The 24,555-nt window shown below is 41.8% G+C and overlaps 1 protein-coding gene across 1 annotated transcript in view; it reads left to right on the top strand.

The window, feature by feature from the left end:
- Positions 1-4,485: 4,485 nt before the first annotated feature.
- Positions 4,486-24,555, top strand: part of TMEM45B (transmembrane protein 45B) — a 31,417-nt gene continuing 11,347 nt past the window's right edge. The window contains exon 1 of the mRNA XM_061203054.1: positions 4,486-4,583. The gene's annotated coding sequence lies outside the window, so the exon portion shown is untranslated. The remainder of the gene's footprint in view (positions 4,584-24,555) is intronic.

Below are 24,555 nucleotides of genomic sequence, written 5' to 3'. Positions count from 1 at the left end.
CTGAAAACTGCAAAACATTGCTGAAAGAAATTAAAGAAGACATAAATAAACGGAAGGACACCTTGTGTTCATGGATTAGAAGACTTAATTTTAAAATGTTAATACTACCTGAAGCAATCTACAGAGTCAATGCAAACCCTATCAAAAGCCCAAAGATTTTATTTTTGCAGAAATAGAAAAACCCATCCTAAAATTCATATGGAATATCAAAGAACACCACAAAGCCAAAGCAATCTTGAAAAAGAAAAACAAATTTGGAAGGCTTACACTTCCTGATTTCAAAATTTACTACAAACCTGCAATAATGAAAACAGTGTGGTTCTGGTAAGACAGATATATAGGCCAATGTAATAAAACAGAGAGCCTAGAAATAAACCCACGCATATGTATGGTCAAGTGATTTTTTACAAGGGTGACAAGACAATTCAATGGGGAAAGAACAGTCTTTTCAACAAATAATGCAGGGAAAACTGGATATACACATTCTAAATAGTGAAGTTGGAGCCTCACCTAACACCATATACAAAAAATTAACTCAAAATGGATAAAAGGGGGGCTTCCCTGGTGGCACAGTGGATAAGACTCCGTGCTTACAATGCAGGGGGCGTGGGTTCGATCCCTGGTCAGGGAACTAGATTCCACATGCATGCCACAACTAAGGAGACCGCATGCCACTACTAAGGAGCCCTGGAGCCACAACTAAGGAGCCCACCTGCCACAACTAAGACCCAGCGCAACCAAGTAAATAAATAAATATTTTAAAACTGGATAAAAGATCTAAGCATAAGAGCTAAAACTATAAAACTCTTAGAAGAAGACATAGGGGGAAATCTTCATGGCGTTGGATTTGACAATGGTTTCTTGGATATGACATGAAAATCCCAGGAACAAAAGCAAAAATAGCAAACTGGACTTTATCAAAATTAAAACTTTTTTGCATCAAAGGACACTATCAACAGAGTAAAAAGGCAACCCACAGAATGGGAGAAAATATTTGCAAATCACATATCTGATAAGAGATTAATATCCAGAATATTTAGAGACTTTCTAAAACTCAACAACAAAAATCAAAATACCCAATTCAAAAATGGGCAAAGCATTCAGACATTTCTCCAGAGAAGATATACAAATGGCCAATAAGCACACGAAAAGATGCTCAACAGCACTAATCCTTAGAGAGGTGCAAATCAAAACCACAGTGAGATACTACTTCACACCTATTAGGATGGCTATTACCCAAAAACCAAAAACAAGCATTGTCAAGGATGTGGAGAAATTGGAATGTTTGTGCACTGCTGGTGGGAATGTAAAATGGTGCAGCTGCTGTGGAAAACAGTATGGCAGTTCCTCAAAAACTTAAACATAGAATTACCATTTGATCCAGCAATTCCACTTCTGGGTATATACACCAAAGAACTGAAAGCAAGAACCCGAACAGATATTTGTACACCAAATAAAACCAAGATTTATAGCAGCATCATTCACCGTAGCCAAAAGCAGAAACAATACAAATGTCCATCAACAGGTGAATGGATAAACAAAATATAGTATACACATACAACAGAATCTTATTCATCCTTAGAAAGCAATGAAATTGTGATACGTGCTACAATATGGATGAACCTTGAAGACACTATGCTAAATGAAATAAGTGAGACCTAATAGGACAGATTCTGTATGATTCCACTTAAAAGAGATACCTTGAGTAGTCAGATTCATAGAGAATGTGGAACAGTGGTTACCAGGGTCTTGGGGAGCAAGGAATGGGCAGTTATTGTTTAATAGGTGTACAGTTTCAGTATAGGACGATGAAAAGTTCTGGAGATAGATAGATAGATGGTTGTACAGCAATGTGAACATACTTAATGCCACTGTAGTGTACAATTAAAATGGTTAAAATGTTAATTTTTATGTTATGTATATTTTATCACACACAAAAAAAGAAAAACAAAAATCTCTCACCACTCTGCAGACTTAACTTTAACAATACATTATGACTATTTTCCTGGTCAACAAGTATAAATCTAATTCACCCTTTTTAATCACTGTACAATATATCATAGAAAGGGCATGCTATACCATATTTAACTACTCCCATATTGAGAAACACTTGCTGTTATAAATAATGTTGCAGTCAGAATCTTTAAGGTTCTTACGATGTATTCGTTCTGTGCAATGGAGTCTCCAAACTGTGATTCCTGGTGAATGGTATATTTAGATCTTTATTTAATCCATTTTCAATTTTTGTTTGTTCAAGGTATCAAGCAGGAGGGAAGATGTTCTGCATTAGTTAGGTTATGGACTTGGTTGCATGTGACGAAAACCTCCAATAGCTGTGACTTAACAGCTGTGATATAATTTTATTTCTCTTTCACATTACAGTCTGGAGATGGGCATTCCAGGACTGGTACAGAGACTACTGAGTGAGATCACCCAAGCATCCAGACTCCTTTTATTCTCTTACTCCACCATTCATTTTCATGGTCCCTGATGGCCCACTGTCATGTCCATATTCCAGTCAGCAGGAGAGGGGAGGGGAGAAGCCCGGCACAAGCCCTTCCTCTCAGGACTCCACCCAGAGGTTGCCTAAACCACTTCCACTCATAGCCTATTTTCCTGAACTTAGTCACGTAACCCATCCTACCTAAAAGGGAGGCTGAGAAAGATAGTGTTCCTGCTGGGTGGCTGTGTGCCCCGTTAGCACCATGATGGCCAAGAGGAGATGGGATGATGAACAACTCTATGATAAGATCCTCCGAAAGAACAGTCAATTACATCAGCAATATTTATAAAATAACCATTTCCCACTGAATTAAAATGCCATCCTTGTGTTCATTTAGGCACATATGATTGATCTGTTTCTAAATGCTAATCTGCTCCACTTTTATATTAAATGAACTTTGTAATAATTGTTAGCTGCTCTTATTGTGTTATAGTTGTTGATACATTAGTAATTTAGCTTTTGTTAACTGTTTGGTTTAAGCTGTTTGATTTACACTATTTCCACAGATCAAGTTAAAGACGGTCAAACTTATTTTGTAAAAACTGGTTTGTCCTGGCTCTTGGATATTATCATTTGAGGCAGAAGTAATTTTCTTAGTTCTGGATTTTCAATGTTAAGAAGCATCTCTACCCACCTTTGACTACAGCTAAGAGGTCACACATTTGTTTCATCATCGTTGCCTTAGAGGAAAAGAGACCATTACCAAAGAGAAAGCCTGACCACAGCAAGGGTCTGGTGAGAGGGACAGCATTTCCCAGGGTACCAGGCATGCAGGACTCCGCCTTACCATCCATTTCACAAACAGTGGGTGTGAGCAAGTGCCAGGATGAGGCCTAATGGTTAAATCAATTCCCACGTTGATGGGAAATAAAAGTGGTACTCTCCAGCTCCTGGCTCTGGCACACTATACATCTCAAGTGTGTGGCTCCATTAGCCTTTTAACTGATAGCACTGTCTCTGGCTTTATCTCCTTCCACCAGGCCTCATGCACTCTATTTATAGAAGAAAATTTTGCTCAGGTTTATGCCTTATGCTCAAAAGTGCCTTCCTTTGACTTTGGCTTTAGAGAAAAGAAAAGCTACGTGATCAAAAGAAGCTGCACTGGGGATCCTGTCCTCTTTCCACCCTGCTTTTGCCTCTCTCTAAAACCTAAATACAGCACCTCTTCCATGAAGCCTTCCTGGTTTCCAGTGCCTACAACAATGGAATGATCTGGAAGGCATCTTAGAGACCTGGAGGCTCCATTCTCAGCCCTGACTTCCTCTGCTCCCCTGAATCTGCCCGCACTCCTCCCCCAGATTCTGATCAGCGGTCTGAGATGGAGCCGTAGCTCTTGCATTATTTTATCTTCCACAAGCGATTATGAGCAACAGACGGGGTGGGAAACTATACAACTAGGCCAACCCCTTAACTTGGAGATGAGGGCATGGAGACCACATGACACTACAAAGTCACGCCTTCCTTCCTAGAAGCAGCTCCTTCAAGGCAGGGACGTTATCTCCTTTGCAGCTGTGTCTCCAGAACCTAGAACTGTGTCTACCTAGCATGTAGATTTGTTGGCAGATTTGTTGAATGAATGAATGAATGAATGAATATGACACCAAGCTTAAACTAGAAAACTGGTCCGGGATATGACACCAGAGCCTTCCTTTGCTGGAGGGTGATCCGTGCCTAGCTGGCAGGCCTGTTCACCACGATTGCTTGGCTTGGTAAACAGTCTTCCTTGAGCCAGCCTCCGCTGTCACCTTCCAGGCTCTGTAATTGCTTTGCATCATAGGAGGTCAAGGTTAGTCACGGCCGGCCTTACATGTCTGGGAACCGGCCCCCGTTGGAACACACATCTTAGGGAGTGTCTGGAGCCAGGGAACAACCCGGCGGGAGGGTCAGGGGCGTGGAGGGCAGTGCGGACTTTGAGACGGGCGGCCCAGCCCCCGGGCAGGTGCGGGGAGGGGCGGGCGGGGTTGGGGGAGGGCCGGCTGGCTGCGGCCAGGCGGGGAGGGGCGCTCGCACCTGCGGGGTGGCAGCTGCACTCGGCTTGCGAAGCGGCCGCGGACTGACGGCTCGGAGGAGCTCGGCGCAGGTGAGACGCCGGCTGCGGGCAGGGGGCTCGGCCCGGAGGGGTTCCTACGCGGAGGGGTTCGGCCAGGGGAGGGGGCTCGGCTCGGGAGGGCAGGGAGGCGCTGGAGGTCCAGGGATGGGGAAGCTGACCCGGGGGCCCCCTCGGGGCTGGAGGTGGGGCCGCACTGGGCGGCTCCCACCGCGCCCGCGCACCTGTGGCCGATCGCCAGCGGCCCTGGGGTGAATATTGTCGCGACCCTGGCCTGGCAGGGCGACCGTGTCGCCCGGTGAGAGGAGCTTCCAAGTGCGAAGCCCCCGCCCTCCGTTCCGCCCCGAGGATCGGAAACCCCGGCGGTGATGGCTCGTGTCCCCCCCGGAGACCGGAGCTGTCTCGAGTCCGCGGCTCGCAGCGGTGGCACTTCCACTCCGACCCTCCCCGGGCCGGCGCCACCCCCCCCCCAAATGCGCCCACCACGTACTCTCCTTAGGCCAGCAAGCCTGGAGGCTAATAGCGAGAGGCGACGGACAGATGTCCCCTGAGCCATTATTTAGCTTTCACGGACGGGCCAGCGGGCAGAGGGGTGCGAGGGGTCAAGGGGGAAGGTTAGCAGCGCTTGGAGAGGTTTAGTGGGACCTGAAAACAGTTTAGGTGTCCCCGTCTGGGTCCAGAGTGATCACCTCTGGAGACAGGAGCTAGCCCTCCGTGTAAGAAGGGTGGTGCTGCAGCAAGGGAAACCCCTCATGAAATAAACCATTTAAAAATTTTAGCCAGAAATGACCACTTCCTTCCTGTTCTCTTCCACCACTGCCCTCGTCTGCCATTTTCCCCACATCCCTGACCGTCTGCCCCGTTGCCCTACCCACCGCTCTGCTGGGCTCATAAAGTGACAAAAGAATTTTACCTGTATTTTTACATTCACTTTAATAAGTAGTATGGCTTATTGTTAAAGGAAACGTGTACTCTTTTTAACCAGATTGCAACATATTCAATATATTCTGGGTTTTGTACCATGTTGAACACTGTTGGGGAGAAAAATAATACACTCTGAGATAGGGGCGTGCGGCCTGCTTCAGACTGAGCTCTTCCTGACTGAGAGTTCCTCTGTAGTTACCCTCTGTTCCTAAAGTTTCTGGAAAAGATATGGAACTGATATGAGGGCTTTGTTGAATAAGGCCCCTTAATTTTACAAGGGGAGAGCACCTGACATAAGCAGAGAAAAAGGCGTTATTTCTGGTTATGCATTATTTGTTCTGGTACTACAGGAGGCAAGCATTCAGTTTTCTTTTTAAAGACCTTTGATTTCCTCTCACTTCTTCCATGGGCGGTGGAAACAGTATTACCACTTATCACATACTCTGCATTTTTCCTTATATTCTATGGGTTCCTCCCCGACCCTTCTGGGGAATGTTGGTTGTGATGGACTAGGTGAAGTTATTGAATCTCACGTTTGGCAACAGTAATTTTATTTAAAGTATTCCCCAATATATCCTTGGTTATGTGCCTTGCCTAATCTTAGCAAATAGCACTTTGAAACTGTCAGGATTTGACAAGGGCTGAGGCGAAAGAGGGATAAAGAGGAAGAAAGAATTCTGCTTTCTTATCTCCCCACCACCTTCACATTCACTTTGGCTGCCATGCTCAGTTGGTCAAAGTACAGATGTTACCTGCGTTGGTTGTAATCAAAAGATTGTCTCTTTCTCTCAAATGCATCTGCTGTTGAAAATGGATACGGGCAATTTTACCGTGTGTAGAACCACTCCCATAGCCAAAGTTCCTGTTACCGCAAAACTTTTTATAATTGTGAGTAAGAGAATGGAAGTCATGACTGCGTCATCAGCTAATGGCTGCATATGTAGACAAATTTCCCATCTACACTTGAGACAGGTTATAAGGCAAAACCCAGATTATTCACAATACTATACAATACTGAATATGGACAATTAGAGGCCACAGGTAAGTGATGTTAATTCCCACACTTCGTTTGAACCCAGCTTCCCTTTTAACCAGCCAGCCCTTTCTCCCAACCTTTACTGGGGCTAGAAACAGAGATGATTTCAATTTTAGCTGTTTTTGTTTCTCTTGCCTGTTCTCTTATGTAAAAATAAAATGGGTCACAAGGTACACTATGGCAGGCAGAAGGAAACTCAAAAGATCTATCTGCCTTGTGTAATGAAGAATTAAACTGAAAACATCAAAGCACACTCATGTATTCCCCTAGCAGGATTTAGATTTCTAAGCCATTATCAATATCTTGCTGGTATCAAATCATAATGGGGCTTTACAGAGTACCAGGCATTTTCCTTAATAAGCAGCACTTTGAGGTCAGAGTAATAGCCCTATTTTTTTTTTTTTAGTATGCTTTTTTTTTTTTAATAGATCTTTATTGGGGTATAATTGCTTCATATTTTATAAATGAGGAAATTGAGACTTAGAGACACTGAGTGTCCGTCCCAGGGTTACTCAGCTGTTACGTGGCAGAGCCGGGTCTCAAACCAGAACTCCCTCCAGCGTGTTCTTTTTCCCTTTGTTTGTTTGTTTAATTTGGAGTGGGCAGTTGTTGGTGATTTGTTTAATATATCCTCTGACTTGAACTCTTAGGGTCTAAATTTAGAAACACTCTTGTCTGGTATATTTCATGGCCATCTTTGTTCAATGTAATCACAAAATATTTTAGAGCTGAGCCCAATCTTCTTGTTTTTCAAAGAAGAAAAGTGGATTCGGGAAAAATTAAGCCATCACCCCCTGTATCTTCCCCAAATGTACTTTGCTAATGAATTACAGAGAAAACCTAGGTCTCCCAATGTCCAGACTATTGCTCCTTCTGGCATGTGGTCCCCTGAGGACTTCCTACATACATAAATCAAGTGGTTTATTTCGATTGACTCTGTTGCTTTAGGGTCTGTGACAGCAAACCATAGCCCCTCTGAATCCTGGACTCAGACACCTGTAGATTCTTCTACTCTAACTGTATTCCACATTCCATGGGGCAAAGAGCCTTATTTGTCTGGCCCGTTGTATTATTCCTAGCACAGTGCCCAAAGCACTCAAAAAAATGTGTTCAATATACAGTATATCAAATACACATTCGAACAAGTATGAGATGTCATCAGGATTTCATTCAGCTACAAGTCACAGAAGACCCCACTCTGGGGGCTTAATAAGTAAGGAGTTTATTCTTCTCAGAGAACCAGAGGTCTGCAGGTGCAAAGTCCAGGGCCGGAGCAGGCTCCTTCCACCCTTAGCACGCTTTCGTCCTCACTGAAGGACAGGCACCTCTTCTGTGCTTAACAGAAAGAAGGGCAGAAGGCATGTACCAGCTGAGTCTGTCCCTTTTTGATAATACAGTAAGCCCCCTACATACGAACCTTTAAGTTGCGAACTTTCAAAGATGCGAACATGTGTTTGCATGTCCAATCACGTAAGTTAGTTCACGTGAAATTGCAGCTTGCCCTCTGTCTCCTATTGCTGACAGTCCTTCAGCTCTACCATCTCCCACCTCCTCTCCCTCCTCCAGTCAGTAACTCTTCTTGCCTGTTCACTCGATGCCAGACCCTGGATGCCAGCTGTTGGACTGTACTACTGTACTTTTCAAGGTACTGTACTGTAAGATTAAAAATGTTTTCTTTATTTTTTGTGTATGTTTTTTATGTATTATTTGTGTGAAAAGTATTATAAACCTATTACAGTACAGTACTATATAGCCGAACGTGTTAGTTGGGTACTTAGGCTAACTTAGCTGGACTTACGAACAAATTGGACTTAACGAACGCACTCTCGGAACGGAACTCGTTTATGTAGGGGACTTACTGTAATATTAAGATCTTCCCTGGAAGCTCCACCCAGTAGACCTCTTATACATCTCACTGGTATAAAGACTATGTCACACAACTACCCCAAACTGTAAGGAGCCTGAGAAAATCCAGTGTTTTCGTTGGACGTATTGCCAATACAACAAAATAGGGATTCTGTTAATACGGAAGAATGGATACCGGGTAAGCAAATAGCAGGGTCTGACATGGTGCTTTTTATGGGTCACTGACTCTGTTTCTACATCTGTTATTCTTTTTCATTTTATTTATTTTTTGTTGTTTGGTTTACTAAAAAGCAATAGATAATGCAGTGGGTCTAGGGGAACTTTTTGAAATTGTAGGTTCCAAGTCCCGCCCTGAGAAATGCTGATTACTTAGGTCTGGGATGGGTCTCTAAATCTGAATGATAAACTGGCACTGCAGGTAATTTGAATGCAGGTGGTCACAGGACCACAACTTGAAAAACACTGAATTTGGGGTAGTTTAGCAGAGGCACCTTCATTTTATTTCCAACAGCTTTCTGTCTCACTCCTCTTGGGGCATCACTTTCTTTTTTTAATTCTCTATTTTGGTCAAAACAAATAAATGTAGAGTCTTAAAAGTTCTACAAGGTTTCTATGGAGTTTATACTAAGCTGCATCCCCAGTGGCAACTACTTTCCATGCTTTTGGCTACATTTTTCTCATGTTTACCATCATATTCCCAAATAACATGCAAATATTGGCTCTTTCCCCCACCCCCCGGCCACACACACACAGTTCTAGATAATATCTACTGACATCCTACCTTGAAGCATGTGGCTTTAGCTCTCTTATACCCTCATAATTCTACTTCACATTCACTTCCCTTTCTTGCAAGGTCCCAATATATTAAGTTATATCATAATATTTTTCGATATAGTAATGTTTAGTGTTTGCATTATTATGACTATGTAAATACTATTCACAACTGAGCCATATGATAAACCATGATTTTTACACCTCCTCTCTTGTACAAGCTTTTCTACCGTCCTGGTGTTAGTCACTGCTACATCTTCAACTGCTTAAGTGTTCAGTACTCATTACTAATTCTTGCTCAACCTTTGACAGGATGGTAAAATTCCTCTCAGTAGTTAGTCAACGTCAAGTAAGTAGCCAGTTTTCTTTTTTTTTTCTTTTCCTTGGGAAATCCCTGCTCAGCCAGCTCCCCCATTCTCTGGAACTGGTCCTTCTCTGAGCCCCTTGTTACCCTGGGAGCTCCCTCATTGGCATCCTGTGGATTGTACAGGATTCCTGTCCCTTGGAGTCCATGCCTTTTCATTCCTTGGTTCTGCTGGAGCATAGCTTCCTGAGGAAGGATGCATGGAGGTAGAGGCAGCTTTACCCGGAGCTGATGAAGTCACAGGGCCACTATGAGGGCTGCAAATTGCTGCAAGCTGTCGGGGGTGTGGGCAGGGAGCCAGGTTGCCTTCAAGAGGCATTTTTGGTCAATTTTCTAAAGAGATTTTAAAAGAAAGAGCCCTGAATCTCCATGGCTCCAGTTTGTTGTGATTTCTTTCCTCAATGTAAATAAATATTCACCTTCACACCCAACTTTATAATTCAATGATTTTTTTTTGTTTTTGAATTTTTGGATTTTATTTATTTTTTTATACAGCAGGTTCTTATTAGTCATCAATTTTATATACATCAGTGTATATATGTCAATCCCAATCTCCCAATTCATCCCACCACCACTCCCACCCCCCTGCTGCTTTCCCCCCTTGGTGTCCATACGTTTGTTCTCTACATCTGTGTCTCAATTTCTGCCCTGCAAACCGGTTCATCTGTACCATTTTTCTAGGTTCCACATACATGCGTTAATATACGATATTTGTTTTTCTCTGACTTACTTCACTTTGTATGACAGTCTCTAGATCCATCCACATCTCTACAAATGACCCAATTTTGCTCCTTTTTATGGCTGAGTAATATTCCACTGTATACATGTACCACATCTTCTTTATCCATTCATCTGTTGATGGGCATTTAGGTTGCTTCCATGACCTGACTATTGTAAATAGTGCTGCAATGAACATTGGGGTGCATGTGTCTTTTTGAATTATGGTTTTCTCTGGGTTTATGCCCAGTAGTGGGATTGCTGGATCATATGGTAATTCTATTTTCAGTTGTCTTTTTTTTTTTTAATTAATTTATTTATTTATTCTTATTTTTGGCTGTGTTGGGTCTTCGTTTCTGCACGAGGGCCCTCTCCAGTTGTGGCGAGCGGGGGCCACTCTTCATCGCGGTGCGCACGCCTCTGTCGCGGCCTCTCTTGTTGCAGAGCACAGGCTCCAGACGCGCAGGCTCAGCAGTTGTGGCTCACGGGCTTAGTTGCTCCGTGGCATGTGGGATCTTCCCAGACCAGGGCTCGAACCCGTATCCCCTGCATTGGCAGGCAGGTTCTCAACCACTGCGCCACCAGGGAAGCCCTATTTTTAGTTTTTTAAGGAACTCCATACTGTTCCCCATAGTGGCTGTATCAATTTACATTCCCACCAACAGTGCAAGAGGGTTCCCTTTTCTCCACACCCTCTCCAGCATTTGTTGTTTCTAGATTTTCTGGTGATGCCCATTCTAACTGGTGTGAGGTGATACCTCATTGTAGTTTTGATTTACATTTCTCTAATAATTAGTGATGTTGAGCAGCTTTTCATGTGCTTCTTGGCCATCTGTATGTCTTCTTTGGAGAAATGTCAATTTAGATCTTCTGCCCATTTTCGGATTGGGTTGTTTGTTTTTTTAATATTGAGCTGCATGAGCTATTTATATATTTTGGAGATTAATCCTCTGTCCATTGATTGGTTTGCAAATATTTTCTCCCACTCTGAGGGTTGTCTTTTCGTCTTGTTTATGGTTTCCTTTGCTGTGCAAAAGCTTTGAAGTTTCATTAGGTCCCATTTGTTTATTTTTGTTTTTATTTCCATCACTCTAGAAGGTGGATCAAAAAATACCTTGCTGTGATTTATGTCAAAGAGTGTTCTTCCTATGTTTTCCTCTAAGAGTTTTATAGTGTCCAGTCTTACATTTAGATCTCTAATCCATTTTGAGTTTATTTTTGTGTATGGTGTTAGGGAGTGTTCTAATTTCATTCTTTTACATGTAGCTGTCCAGTTTTCCCAGCACCACTTATTGAAGAAACTGTTTTTTCTCCATTGTATATCCTTGCCTCCTTTGTCATAGATTAGGTGACCATAGGTGCATGGGTTTATCTCTGGGCTTTCTATCTTGTTCCATTGATCTATATTTCTGTTTTTGTGCCAGCACCATATTGTCTTGAGTACTGTAGCTTTGTAGTATAGTCTGAAGTCAGGGAGTCTCATTCCTCCAGGTCCGCTTTTTTCCCTCAAGACTGCTTTGGCTATTCTGGGTCTTTTGTGCCTCCATACAAATTTTAAGATTTTTTGTTCTAGTTCTGTAAAAACTGCCATTGGTAATTTGATAGGGATTGCATTGAATCTGTAGATTGCTTTGGGTAGCAGAGTCATTTTCACAATATTGATTCTTCCAATCCAAGAACATGGTATATCTCTCCATCTCTTGGTATCATCTTTCTTTCATCAGTGTCTTTTAGTTTTCTGCATACAGGTCTTTTGTCTCCCTAGGTAGGTTTATTCCTAGGTATTTTATTCTTTTTGTTGCAGTGGTAAATGGGAGTGTTTCCTTAATTTCTCTTTCAGATTTTTCATCATTAGTATCTAGGAATGCAAGAGATTTCTGTGCATTAATTTTGTATCCTGCAACTTTACCAAATTCATTGATTAGCTCTAGTAGTTTTCTGGTAGCATCTTTAGGATTCTCTATGTATAGTATCATGTCATCAGCAAACAGTGACAGTTTTACTTCTTCTTTTCCAATTTGTATTCCTTTTATTTCTTTTTCTGCTCTGATTGCTGTGGCTAGGACTTCCAAAACTATGTTGAATAATAGTGGCGAGAGTGGACATCCTTGTCTTCTTCCTGATCTTAGAGGAAATGCTTTCAGTTTTTCACCACTGAGAATGATGTTTGCTGTGGGTTTGTCATATATGGCCTTTATTATGTTGAGGTAGGTTCCCTCCATGCCCACTTTCTGGAGAGTTTTTATCATAAATGGGTGTTGAATTTTGTCAAAAGCTTTTTCTGCATCTATTGAGATGATCATACGGTTTTTATTCTTCAATTTGTTAATATGGTGAATCACATTGATTGATTTGTGTATATTGAAGAATCCTTGCATCCCTGGGATAAATCCCACTTAATCATGGTGTATGATCCTTTTAATGTGTTGTTGGATTCTGTTTGCTAGTATTTTGTTGAGGATTTTGCATCTATATTCATCAGTGATATTGGTCTGTAATTTTCTTTTTTTGTAGTATCTTTGTCTGGTTTTGGTATCAGGGTGATGGTGGCCTCATAGAGTGAGTTTGGAAGTGTTCCTCTGCAATTTTTTGGAAGAGTTTGAGAAGGATGGGTGTTAGCTCTTCTCTAAATGTTTGTTAGAATTCACCTGTGAAGCCATCTGGTCCTGGACTTTTGTTTGTTGGAAGAGTTTTAACCACAGTTTCAATTTCATTACTTGTGATTGGTGTGTTCATATTTTCTACTTCTTCCTGGTTCAGTCTTGGAAGGTTATACCTTTCTAAGAATTTGTCCATTTCTTCCAGGTTGTCCATTTTATTGGCATATAGTTGCTTGTAGTAGTCTCTTAGGATGCTTTGTATTTCTGCGGTGTCTGTTGTAACGTCTCCTGTTTCATTTTTAATTTTATTGATTTGAGTCCTCTCCCTCTTTTTCTTGATGAGTCTGGCTAATGGCTTATCAATTTTGTTTATCTTCTCAAAGAACCAGCTTTTAGTTTTATTGATCTTTGCTATTGTTTTCTTTGTTTCTATTTCATTTATTTCTCTCTGATCTTTAGGATTTCTTTCCTTCTGCTAACTTTGGGTTTTGTTTGTTCTTTCTCTAGTTCCTTTAGGTGTAAGGTTAGATTGTTTATTTGATTTGTTTCTTGAGGTAGGCTTGTATAGCTATAAACTTCCCTCTTAGAACTGCTTTTGCTGCATCCCATAGGTTCTGGATCATCGTGTTTTCATTGTCATTTGTCTCTAGGTATTTTTTTGATTTCCTCTTTGATTTCTTCAGTGATCTCTTGGTTATTTAGTAACGTATTGTTTAGCCTCCATGTGTTTGTGTTTTTTGGTTTTTTCCCTGTAATTCATTTCTAATCTCATAGCGCTGTGGTCAGAAAAGATACTTTATATGATTTCAATTTTCTTAAATTTACTGAGGCTTGATTTGAGACTCAAGATGTGATCTATCCTGGAGAATGTTCCATGTGCACTTGAGAAGAAAGTGTAATCTGCTGTTTTTGGATGGAATGTCCTATAAATATCAATTAAATCTATTTGGTCTATTGTGTCATTTAAAGCTTCTGTTTCCCTATTTATTTTCATTTTGGATGATCTGTCCATTGGTGTGAGGTGTTAAAGTCCCCCACTATTATTGTGTTACTGTCGATTTCCTCTTTTGTAACTGTTAGCAGTTGCCTTATGTATTGAGGTGCTCCTATGTTGGGTGCATATATAATTGTTATATCTTTTTCTTGGATTGATCCTTTAATTATTATGTAGTGTCCTTCCTTGTCTCTTGCAACATTCTTTATTTTAAAGTCTATTTTATCTGATATGAGTATTGCTACTCCAACTTTCTTTTGATTTCCATTTGCATGGAGTATCTTTTTCCATCCCCTCACTTTCAGTCTGTATGTGTCCCTAGGTCTGAAGTGGGTCTCTTGTAGACAGCATATATGTGGGTCTTGTTTTTGTATCCATTCAGCAAGCCTGTGTCTTTTGGTTGGAGCATTTAATCCATTCACGTTTAAGGTAATTATCGATATGTATGCTCCTATTACCATTTTCTTAATTGTTTTGGGTTTGTTTTTGTAGGTCCTTTTCTTCTCTTGTGTTTCCCACTTAGAGAAGTTCCTTTAGCATTTGTTGTAGAGCTGGTTTGGTGGTGCTGAATTCTCTTAGCTTTTGCTTGTCTGTAAAGCTTTTGATTTCTCCATCGAATCTGAATGAGATCCTTGCTGGGTAGAGTAATCTTGGTTGTAGGTCCTTCCCTTTCATCACTTTAAGTATATCATGCCACTCCCTTCTGGCTTGTAGAGTTTCTGCTGAGAAATCAGCTGTTAACCTTATGGGAGTTCCCTTGTACGTTATTTGTCGTTTTTCCCTTGCTGTTTCAATAATTTTTCTTTGTCTTTAATTTTTGCCAATTTGATTATTATGTGTCTCAGCGTGTTTCTCCTTGGGTTTATCCTGTATGGGAGTCTCTGCGCTTCCTGGACTTGGGTGGCTCTTTCCTTTCCCATGTTAGGGGAGTTTTCGACTATAATCTCTTCAAATATTTTCTCGGGTCCTTTCTCTCTCTCTTCTCCTTCTGGGACCCCTGTAATGCGAATGTTGTTGCATTTAATGTCATCCCAGAGGTCCCTTAGGCTGTCTTCATTTCTTTTCATTCTTTTTTCTTTATTCTGTTCCGCAGCCGTGAATTCCACCATTCTGTCTTCCAGGTCACTTATCCGTTCTTCTGCTTCAGTTATTCTGCTATTGATTCCTTCTAATGTAGTTTTCATTTCAGTTATTGTATGTTCATCTCTGTTTGTTTGTTCTTTAATTCTTCTGGGTCTTTGTTAAACATTTCTTTCATCTTCTCCATCTTTGCCTCCTTTCTTTTTCCGAGGTCCTGGATCATCTTCACTATCATTATTCTGAATTCTTTTTCTGGAAGGTTGCCTATCTCCACTTCATTTAGTTGTTTTTCTGGGGTTTTATCTTGTTCCTTCATCTGGTACATAGCCCTCTGCCTTTTCATCTTGTCATTCTGTGAATGTGGTTTTTGTTCCACAGGCTGCAGGACTGTAGTTCTTCTTGCTTCTGCTGTCTGTCCTCTGGTGGATGAGGCTATCTAAGAGGCTTGTGCAAGTTTCCTAATGGGGACTTTTTCTTAAAGTGGGTAAGATTCAGGCCCCACAAGACCTGGTTGGTTTTTGAGACCTTGCGCACTTAAGATGTCATCTTTCTTCCTTCACACTTGACTGATGGTTTGATGAATTGAAAATAATTTCCCCTCAGAATTTTGAAGGCATTGCTCCATTTCCTTCCACCTTCTCATAGTGCTCTTGAGAAGCTAATGCCATTCTGATTTTTGATCCCTTATATTTTGTTTTAATCTCTGGAAGTTTGTAGGGTTTTTTCTTTTTTCCTCACGTCCTGATATTTCACAATGTTGTAAGTTGATGTTGGGCTTTTTTTGTTTGGTTTGGTCATTGTTCTAGGTACTTTAAAGACCTTTTCAATCTAAAAATCATATTCTTCAGTTCTTGTGTTATATAATTCCCTCTGTTGTTTCTGAAACTATAATTACTTAGATGTTGGATCTCTTGAATCTGTCTTGAATCTTGTCATTTAGTTCTAATAAATCTTCCAACCCTTCTATTAAAATTTTGCATTTCTACCATCATATGTTTAATTCCCAAGGGCTTTAATTTGGGGTGGAGGGGAACTTCCAATTTTTTTTTTTAATAGCATCCCGTTCTTATTTCATGGATGCAGTATCTCCTCATACTTCTCTGAAAATATTAAATTAACTCTGTATCTTTTCTGCACTTTAAAAGTTTTCTTCAGCTGCCTACAATGTCTGTGTTTATTTTCAAAGTCCCCTCTTCCATTGTTTTGGTTCTGTCTTTCATGTTGGAAGCAGTATTCAAATGTCCATGTTTAAGAATGTTGTACTAACACGCAGTCTGTGAGCGTGTCTTGTAGATGGGAGAGCCTCATTGCAGGGTGATTAGGCAGAGCAGGCTTTTTTTGATGGCTTATCATTATGTCTCTAGCAGCTTTCTAGTACAATCAGTTTCTCATTAGAAAGCTGTTTATTTATTTTTTTTTTTCTTGGCTTGAAACAATAGAAATTTATTCTCTCACAATTCTAAAGGCTAGAAGTCCGAAATCAAGGTGACTGCAGGGCTGTGCTCCCCCCAGAGGCTCTAGGGGAGAATCCCTCGCCTCCTCCAGCTTCTGGTGGCTCCAGGTGAGAAAGCTGTTTATTCTTGTTTGAGAGAAGGCCATTGATAACTTAGACTGATTTATTATGTAATTTGTTTAATAGTAGAGGTTCCTGTTTTGAGGTGGCTCCGTGGTAGTCTAGGATTCAAAACCACAATTTGTTCTTGACTCCCCGCCCCCCCCCCCCCGCTTTGAAGTACCTGGTGCTTTTGTGCCCCTCTGTGCATCACCTTCTATCAGCAGCACAGAGACCATCAGAAGGCTTCCAGAGACACAGCTCTTTTCTATTCCAAAAAAAAAAAAGTCTGAGATCCTAGGGCAGTGAAAGTCCTGTGAACACATGTATGAGTAATTGTTTTGTAATAACCATTTGCAAAACATTCATTACCCACCTAAAAGGAAACACTTATTAATCCAGGATAAATCAGGGCTTTTGGAGAAGTTCCATATCAGGATAGTGTCTGTCTTAGCAGGTCATTTGGGAGAAGATTTAATTATGATGGAAAAGTATATTAGACTAGTATTTTTCTTTAGGAGGTTATATTGGGAAAATATTTTCCTAATACCTCTGGAGGATGTCTTGGTGATAGATCTGGGGAGAGTGTTTCTGCCCTTGAAGGTCACTCTCCAAATTCATATCATTTTCCCCTTGTGCAGCCTGACGTGTGACAATCAAAACTTGGGGCAGATTTGTCACTCTTTTTTTTTTTTGCTGGGAAAGCTTTACAGCACCAGATAACAGAAATGGTACAGGAGTGATTCTTGGTTTAGCTTTCAAAGACCTCTTAACTGGAAGATGAAAGCATTAGATACTGGATTTTCTACTGTTGGCTTTTCCTTCTCAGACACCTTCAAAGAAGCCTGCAAACTCCTTCAAGGCTGGGGCCCAGTCTTACCTCTGTTCCTCCACCCCCAGAACAATGCCTGATACATAACAGGCACTGAATACACATGGCTTGAATTAAATGGACTCCATTATCCATTTTATTTATTTTTTCCTTTGTCAATTTATTGGGGGTTTTCCCCATTATCCATTTTAAATTAACCCTTCCTACTTGTCCCCTTGCTGTTTCCTCTGTTCCTTTTGCATCTTTTTATGTCACTCCCTCTGGGAGGATGCTACCTCATTCTCAAATCTGATGTGTGAAACGGCTGTCAGAACCCAGACTGGGAAGATCTCAAACTCAGGACTCCAGGTAGAATTTCCGGGGGTGAAGACGCCCCCTGTCACCTTACTAAAGACGTAATCGTTTCTTGGGTTTTCGGCAGACGCCCCACCTCCACCCCATCTGTGGCCACAGTTCCGTTTGACTCTTTTCCCTCCTCGTGCTCCATGCCTTGCTGTCCTGTCCCTCACTTCCTTCCGCTCTCCTTGATCTGGTCCCCACTTTGACCCAAACCTTCTCTTTGTTTGGTTCTAACATTGTTTTCCTGCCTTCCCTCCCCTTCCTTTATCTACCACCTGGCATATTTTGTACAAAGCACGGTGATGTGCTAATTTCTGAAGACCTACTCTGCTGAGGCAGACACCTTTTCAAACCTCACTCAGCCCAGGATGAAAAATCTCTCTTCTGCCTGTTTTTGAGATCGTTTCTATGCTTTGGTCTCACTGGGGTTATTTTTATATGGAAGGCTCTAGAACAAGAACTAGGCTACAGCGTAATACAGTGCCCTGTAGATTACTGTTTCTCAAACACTACCACTCACCATAGAACGTGTGCTCCCACGACACAGAGGCTTAGCAGGGAACAGCCTGGCATAAGCTGAAGCCTCTCTTAATGCCAAAAAAAAAAAAACATAGGCTACCTCAAAACACATCTCTTTCCAAAAATCTTTTGGTGAAACTGACACTCTAGAACGGTACGCCATATTGGACCTGTGAGTTCAGATATTCCTTTGGGAGGAGGGGCTTCCCCAAACCAGCCAAAGAGGCACAGCACTTGTAAGATGCTCTTGTAAGGACTTATCTAGGCTGAAAAATTATATGGAAAAGCAATGGTACCAGCAACCTTCTTAATGCCTGGATTAGGAGACAGTTTCCCCACGATTCAGGATCAAAGCTAGGTTGCATCAGTTCAGTTCAGGCCAGGAACTATAATTGTATGTTGAGGCTTGTGCTAAGCCATGGGAAGTTGAAGATGAAGCAGATAAGGTCTCTGCTCTTGAGGAGCTATAGTCTAGTAAGACATGTAAATGTGTAATTTTAACATGACATGGTAAGTGATAAAAGTCAAGATGCCTAAGGTAGTATGGTAGCACAGAGGTGGAGCACATTGCCCGACCTGGAGGTTCCAGAAGGCTTTCCAGAGGAGATAAGCCCACCTATTGAAAACTGAGTAAAGGTAAGCCAGGTGAAGAGGAAATGAGAACGACATACTAGGGGGAGGGAATAGCACGGGTCAAGTGCATACTGTAAAGGTCGTGGTGGGAAGAAATGGGTGATGAAGCTGGATACACACACCGACAGCCAAGACCTGGGGACACGCAATGCAAATCCATGAGGTGGTTAGTCAAAGAAATACTAAATTCCATTGTGTTGTAGTCAGATTCACACTGTAAGTAGGTGATGGTGGCTGCAGAGTGGAAGGATTTATGGACGGCAGGACTACAGGGGGTGCAGTAGTCCAGGCAAAAGACCACGAGAGCCTAAATGAGATCACTGCTGTAGAAATCAAAGGAAAAGGGAGAACACCAGAAAATTTGGGGAAGCAAAATAAGCAGAATGTCTAGTCTCTCAGGGAACTGGGACACTGCAGGGCAGAGCGAAGGTCAAAGAGGAATCTAGGATGACCGCCCCCTCCCAGGATTCTGGCTTTGAGAGTGACTGGATGCTAAGCCATAACCTGAGTTTGGGATACAGAAGAGAAGCTGATCTGGTGGGGAAGGAAGATGGGGAATTCAGTTTGGGACATGTTGACTCTGAGGTGTCTAAGAAGCAGCTTTGTGTTTCCATGCATGTCTGTCCGTTCAGCAGGTGGTTAGATATGTGAGTCTGAAATTTCAGCGGTCAGGGTCAGAGTCCCGGAGTCATCAGCGTGCACGTGGTAGGTGAACCGTGGGTGGGTGTGAGTTCTTGAGACAAGAAGACACATAAAATGGACCCGAGGCTGCTTGTGTTAAAGGAGAGGAAGAAGGTTATGGCAGATGAACAGAGAGAGCCAGGAGAGATGCATTACAAAAGCCAAAGGGCATAGATAATCTCAAAGATAAGTGACTAGTTGACAGTGTCAACTACAGAGTAGCCTCGGGAACAGAAGAGAGGTCTATTAGATACTATTTTAGAGATTTCCATTGGATGAAACAATACAGAGGGCATTTGAATACAATTTCAGTGTGGTGGTGAAGAGGGAGGACCAAATGGAGTCAGCAATTGTCTTTCCAGGTTTTTTTCAAGAAACTTAACAGATGTTGACAATATTTGATTGCACTACACAAAACCACCCAAATTCCTTTCTATCCAGAGAAAATGTCATTCAAGTGGTAATTGAGTTCAATAATTAATGACTTCTCCAGTAATTTTTCATATTAAAGATTGTTTTTAATTATCTATAAATAATTATCAAAGTTATTTACTGGCTACTAACTGGGTGAGATGATGAGGAAAAGACCTACATGTTTTCTGTTTTTTAATTTTTATTGGAGTATAGTTGATTCACAATGTTGTTAGTTTTAGGTGTACAGCAAAGTGAATCAGTTATACATATACATATATCCACTCTTTTTTAGAGTCTTTTCCCATATAGGTCATTACAGAGCATAGAGTAGAGTTCCCTGTGCTATACAGCAGGTCCTTATTAGTTATCTATTTTATATGCAGTAGTGTGTATATGTCAATCCCAATCTCCCAATTTATCCCTCTCCCCAAAGATCCACATATTTTGACAATATATATAAAGCATAAAATTTTGCAAAATTATATGTTGTTTGGAGATAATGTACATAGTAAATGTATGCAGTATATAGTAAAACAGAAAGAAGTGAATGCTAAACGCACAATTCATGATGATGGTTGCTCTTCAGGGGGAAGTAGGGGGAGATGGTCAAGGAGGGGTCAATGGGGGATTTCTCTGGCAGTCCAGTGGTTAAGACTCCACGCTTCCACTGCAGGGGGCACGGGTTCAATCCCTGGTCGGGGAACTAAGATCCCACATGCCGCATGGCACGGCCAAAAAAAAAAAAAAAGGAGGGGTGGAGGGGTCAACGAACAGGAAGCCCCAAGGATGTTAGGAATGTTTTATTTCTTAAGCTGGCTCGTGGGACACAGTTGTTATTCTTTGTACCTTTTATATACATTAGATGTATTATTCTTATGATTGAAATAGTAAATAGGAAGAAGGACACACGGTTGTTCTTTTTCCTTTTTCTGTTATTATTTTGTGTGAAAAAGTCTTGGGCCTGGTCATAGTCGAAGGGGAAAAGGTTATAAAGGGTGAGAGAAGTTCACATCGATAGAACGAGGCCCAGAGGGCACAGGTGAGGATGAAATCGGAAGCACAGATGGAGGATGGTCCATGAAAGGAGGGATGAGTCTGAGGAGAAGAAGGGGTGTGGGTATGTATGAATTTGTGGGTGAAGGAGAGGATATTGAGGTGATGATGCGTTAGTCTCAATGATGTTGTCAACTTAAAAAATATTCACAACCTAGAAGTTGAGAGTTATGTTTTAATCGGCGGGAATTTTTAGCACTTCAAGCCCACGAGGCAGCATCTCAAGTAACCCTGAGAGAACTGCTCCAAGGAGGTGAGGGGGGAGCTAGGATATATAGGAGTTTTGCAACAAAGGGCAGGTAGTCTGAACATCAAACAATTATTGTAAATTAAAGAAAACCAGATATCCCAAGTTAAGGAATTTAGCGCTTTTCTATGTATGGGAAGATGCAAGACTCTGGGCTCACTGACATCATTCCTTTGATGTGCACCTCAGCTATCTGGGGCCAGTATCCTGTGTTTTCTCATCCTGAGTCCCCTCAGGGCTCACCAGCTCACTGTCTGGTATCCTTGGCTTACTGACCTGGTAGGAAATATTCCATTTCTCCGTGTTAACAGAATGAGAGAAAAGGTTGACCTGGAGTTGGCTGAACTCAGGTTTGAGGGAAGCTATGCGTTTTCAAAGACTAGTCTACGGGAGACGGGAGGAAAAGCTTGCACATGGCAAGAAGGGTTGCTAGTGAAGCAGAAGGCCCAGCAGCCACCTTGTTCACTGAGGCAAGTACTGGACAAGTTCACTGAAAGTAGGGAAGGAAGGGAAATATATTAAACTTTTTTGCTTGTTGCTTGGAAAATAAGCCAACCTTTCAAGTCCAGAGATGCCCCTTTCACTCTAACGTATGCTGAAGCGGCAACTGGTAACTGCCTCTCTGTTGGTGACATCCGTAACCTGAGTTCCATTTTCCCTTGCCATGACTCAACCTGCTCTAATTCCTTTTCATTTTTCACTTCAGAAGAGGGATTTTAGAACTAGGAAGGGCGATGGAGATTACCTCCTCCAAACTATACCCATTTAACAAACAAGGAAATTCTGATCCTGAGAGCTTACGTATCTTGCTCAAGATCACAGAGTAAGTTCACAGCAACACTTGGACTAGAAGCCAGGTCTTCTGACTCAGAGGCCAAAGTTCTTCATTAGAGCTTGAGAAATAATGGAACTTAGCCTAGATTTGTTCTTCAGTCCTTAATTCAAGATTCCAGTAAGATCGCCTAATTCTCACGAGTTTGAAAGAGGCAAACGAGAAACGCCCAGCTCCAATGCCAGCCCCCTCTGTGAAGCCTTCTCAGACTCTCTGGTGAAAGTTATTCACTTTCTACGCATGTCCCCAAGCACTGCTGTCAGTATATCTCATGACGTTCAATTTTTCACAAGTATATAGCTCCCTGCTGGATTATAAACTCCCTGACGGGAGGGATCCCTTCTTATTCATTTGATTATTTACTCAGCATGCAGCACTGACACTTGTATTTCATAGGTGCACGTGGGGGCGGGGGGAAAAAAAGCAGAAATGAGAACATCTTTTGTTTAGGAACCCAACCGAGCTGGGAGGTCACTGAGCTCTTGTTCGTGGTGATTTTTTCCATATCATCATGAATTCATGCCAGAACAAGGTTCAGACTCATTCTGGTCTTACTCCTTCTGACCATGCTGTTCGAGGACCCGCCCCACAGAGAAAATAACAATGACACAGTAGCTGTTAAACTCTGAAGACGAGTGATGGACTTCAGAGTTGCTTAAGGCCTCTCAGGCTAGTGTAGAGCAGGGATACACCGTGCCTGAAGTTCAGGACTAAGCCATGGTCACAGCAGCCTGTTGGAACTTCCAACACTGCACCTTGTGCTTCTTCCACATTCCAATACTAAGCCGCTCATAGAACGAGGAGGGGTATCAACCGTGTTATTTGCAGAGGAACAGAAAGCTGAGTCAGGCACGGTTGGTTGTATTCCAAAGTAAACACAGACCAGAAACCATCTGAGTGTTTCTGTTGGCAAGGACAGATTCAGAAAGTATAAAAACCATGTTCTGCCGTAAAAGAATATGCTATATTCTTCCCATAACCTATTCCCTGCTGACCAAACACACTTCCTGTTCCCATTAAAAAAAAAAAAAAAATGCACTCAACCACCGCCCTCTCCAAGGTGAGGTAAAGGTTCAACAGTGATTTCCCCACCTTAGGGTCAGCCACTCAAAGCAAAGGACAGCAGCTTTGGTTCAATCATTTACTTCTCCTAGGAGAGAAGCCCAGGTTTCCCCCCCATGGACTGTGGGAATGGGTATAAGAGCACCAGAGAAGAGCGGAAACTGACATTTATGACACACTTGTTCTAGTTAGCTGCTGGACATTTTCAGTTAACGCTCACGAGATCCCTGTGAGGTAGACATTAATGTCCCTTTTTAGAAGAAGGGGTACTGAGATTCAGCGAGTTTATAGGACTCAGCCAAGGTCTTTGACTTTTTTAAGTAGACTGTCTTTTTCCGTTCCCAATCGAAGACGATTTCGAGGCTTAATGCATTCCCCCCACGAAAGAGAAAGACACCTGGTCTTTTCGGTAAAGACGGTGGGGATGGCAGGGCAGAGACAGTGAGTAGCACCGCCCAGCCCCAGGGGTGACCAGCTGCAGCTGCCACTCAGCCTTCGCATGTGCTGTCTGCTCTGCCTAGAACTCCACACATACTACCTGTGTTTACCCGTTTTTCAAGGAAGCTTCAGTGACACTTCCCTCTGTAATCTTCCTCCTCTTTCCCTCAGGCTGAATTGGAGTCCTCCCTTTATCGTCCCAACACTCTATTAAAATAGTTAATATATGTGTCACAGTAGCTAAATTACTCTTTCTTCACCACAGTTTGACATTATTATAGGCAAAGCCCTCCCCTGAAGATTGATGAAATCCATTTTCAAGAGTAAAAGGGGAGACAAGGCCACCAAGACAATTCAATGGGGGAAAGAAGAATCTTTTCAACAAATGGCTGGGATGACTAGATATGCGAAAGGATAAAGTTGGATCCGTACCTAAAAAGTTAATTAAAATGGATCAAAGACATAAACATAAGAGCAAAAATTATAAAAATATTAGAAGAAAACATAGGAGTGAATCTTCATGATGGTGAGTTAAGCGGTGGTTTCCTAGATACGACACAGAAAGTACAAACAAGGAGAAAAAAAAAAAAAGATAAACTGGATTTCATCAAAATTCAAAGCTTCTGTGCTTCAAAGGACACAATCAAGAAAGTAAAATGACAACCCACAGAAAGGGAGAAAATATTTTCAAATCATGTATCTGATACAGGACTTGTATCTGTAATATATAAAGAACTATTACAACCCAACAATAAAAAGACAAATAACCCAACTTCAGATGAGCAATGGATGTGAATAGGCATTTCTCCAAAGAAGATATACAAATGCCCAATAAGTGCATGAAAAGATGCTCCACATCACTAATCATTAGGGAAGCAAAGTGGAACAAAACAATGAGCTACCACTTCACACCCACTAGGATGGCTGAACTAAAAAAGATGGACATAATAAGTGTTGGTAAGGATGTAGAAAAACTGGAACCTTCATACATTGTTGGTGGGATTGTAAAGTGGTGCAGCCACTTTGGAAAACAGGGATGAACCTTGAAAAC

Source organism: Eubalaena glacialis, chromosome 10 (genome assembly GCF_028564815.1).
Source record: "Eubalaena glacialis isolate mEubGla1 chromosome 10, mEubGla1.1.hap2.+ XY, whole genome shotgun sequence".
Lineage (NCBI taxonomy): Eukaryota > Metazoa > Chordata > Mammalia > Artiodactyla > Balaenidae > Eubalaena > Eubalaena glacialis.
The sequence above is the reverse complement of the archived record's forward strand: the minus strand, read 5'-3'. Positions and strand labels throughout refer to the sequence as shown.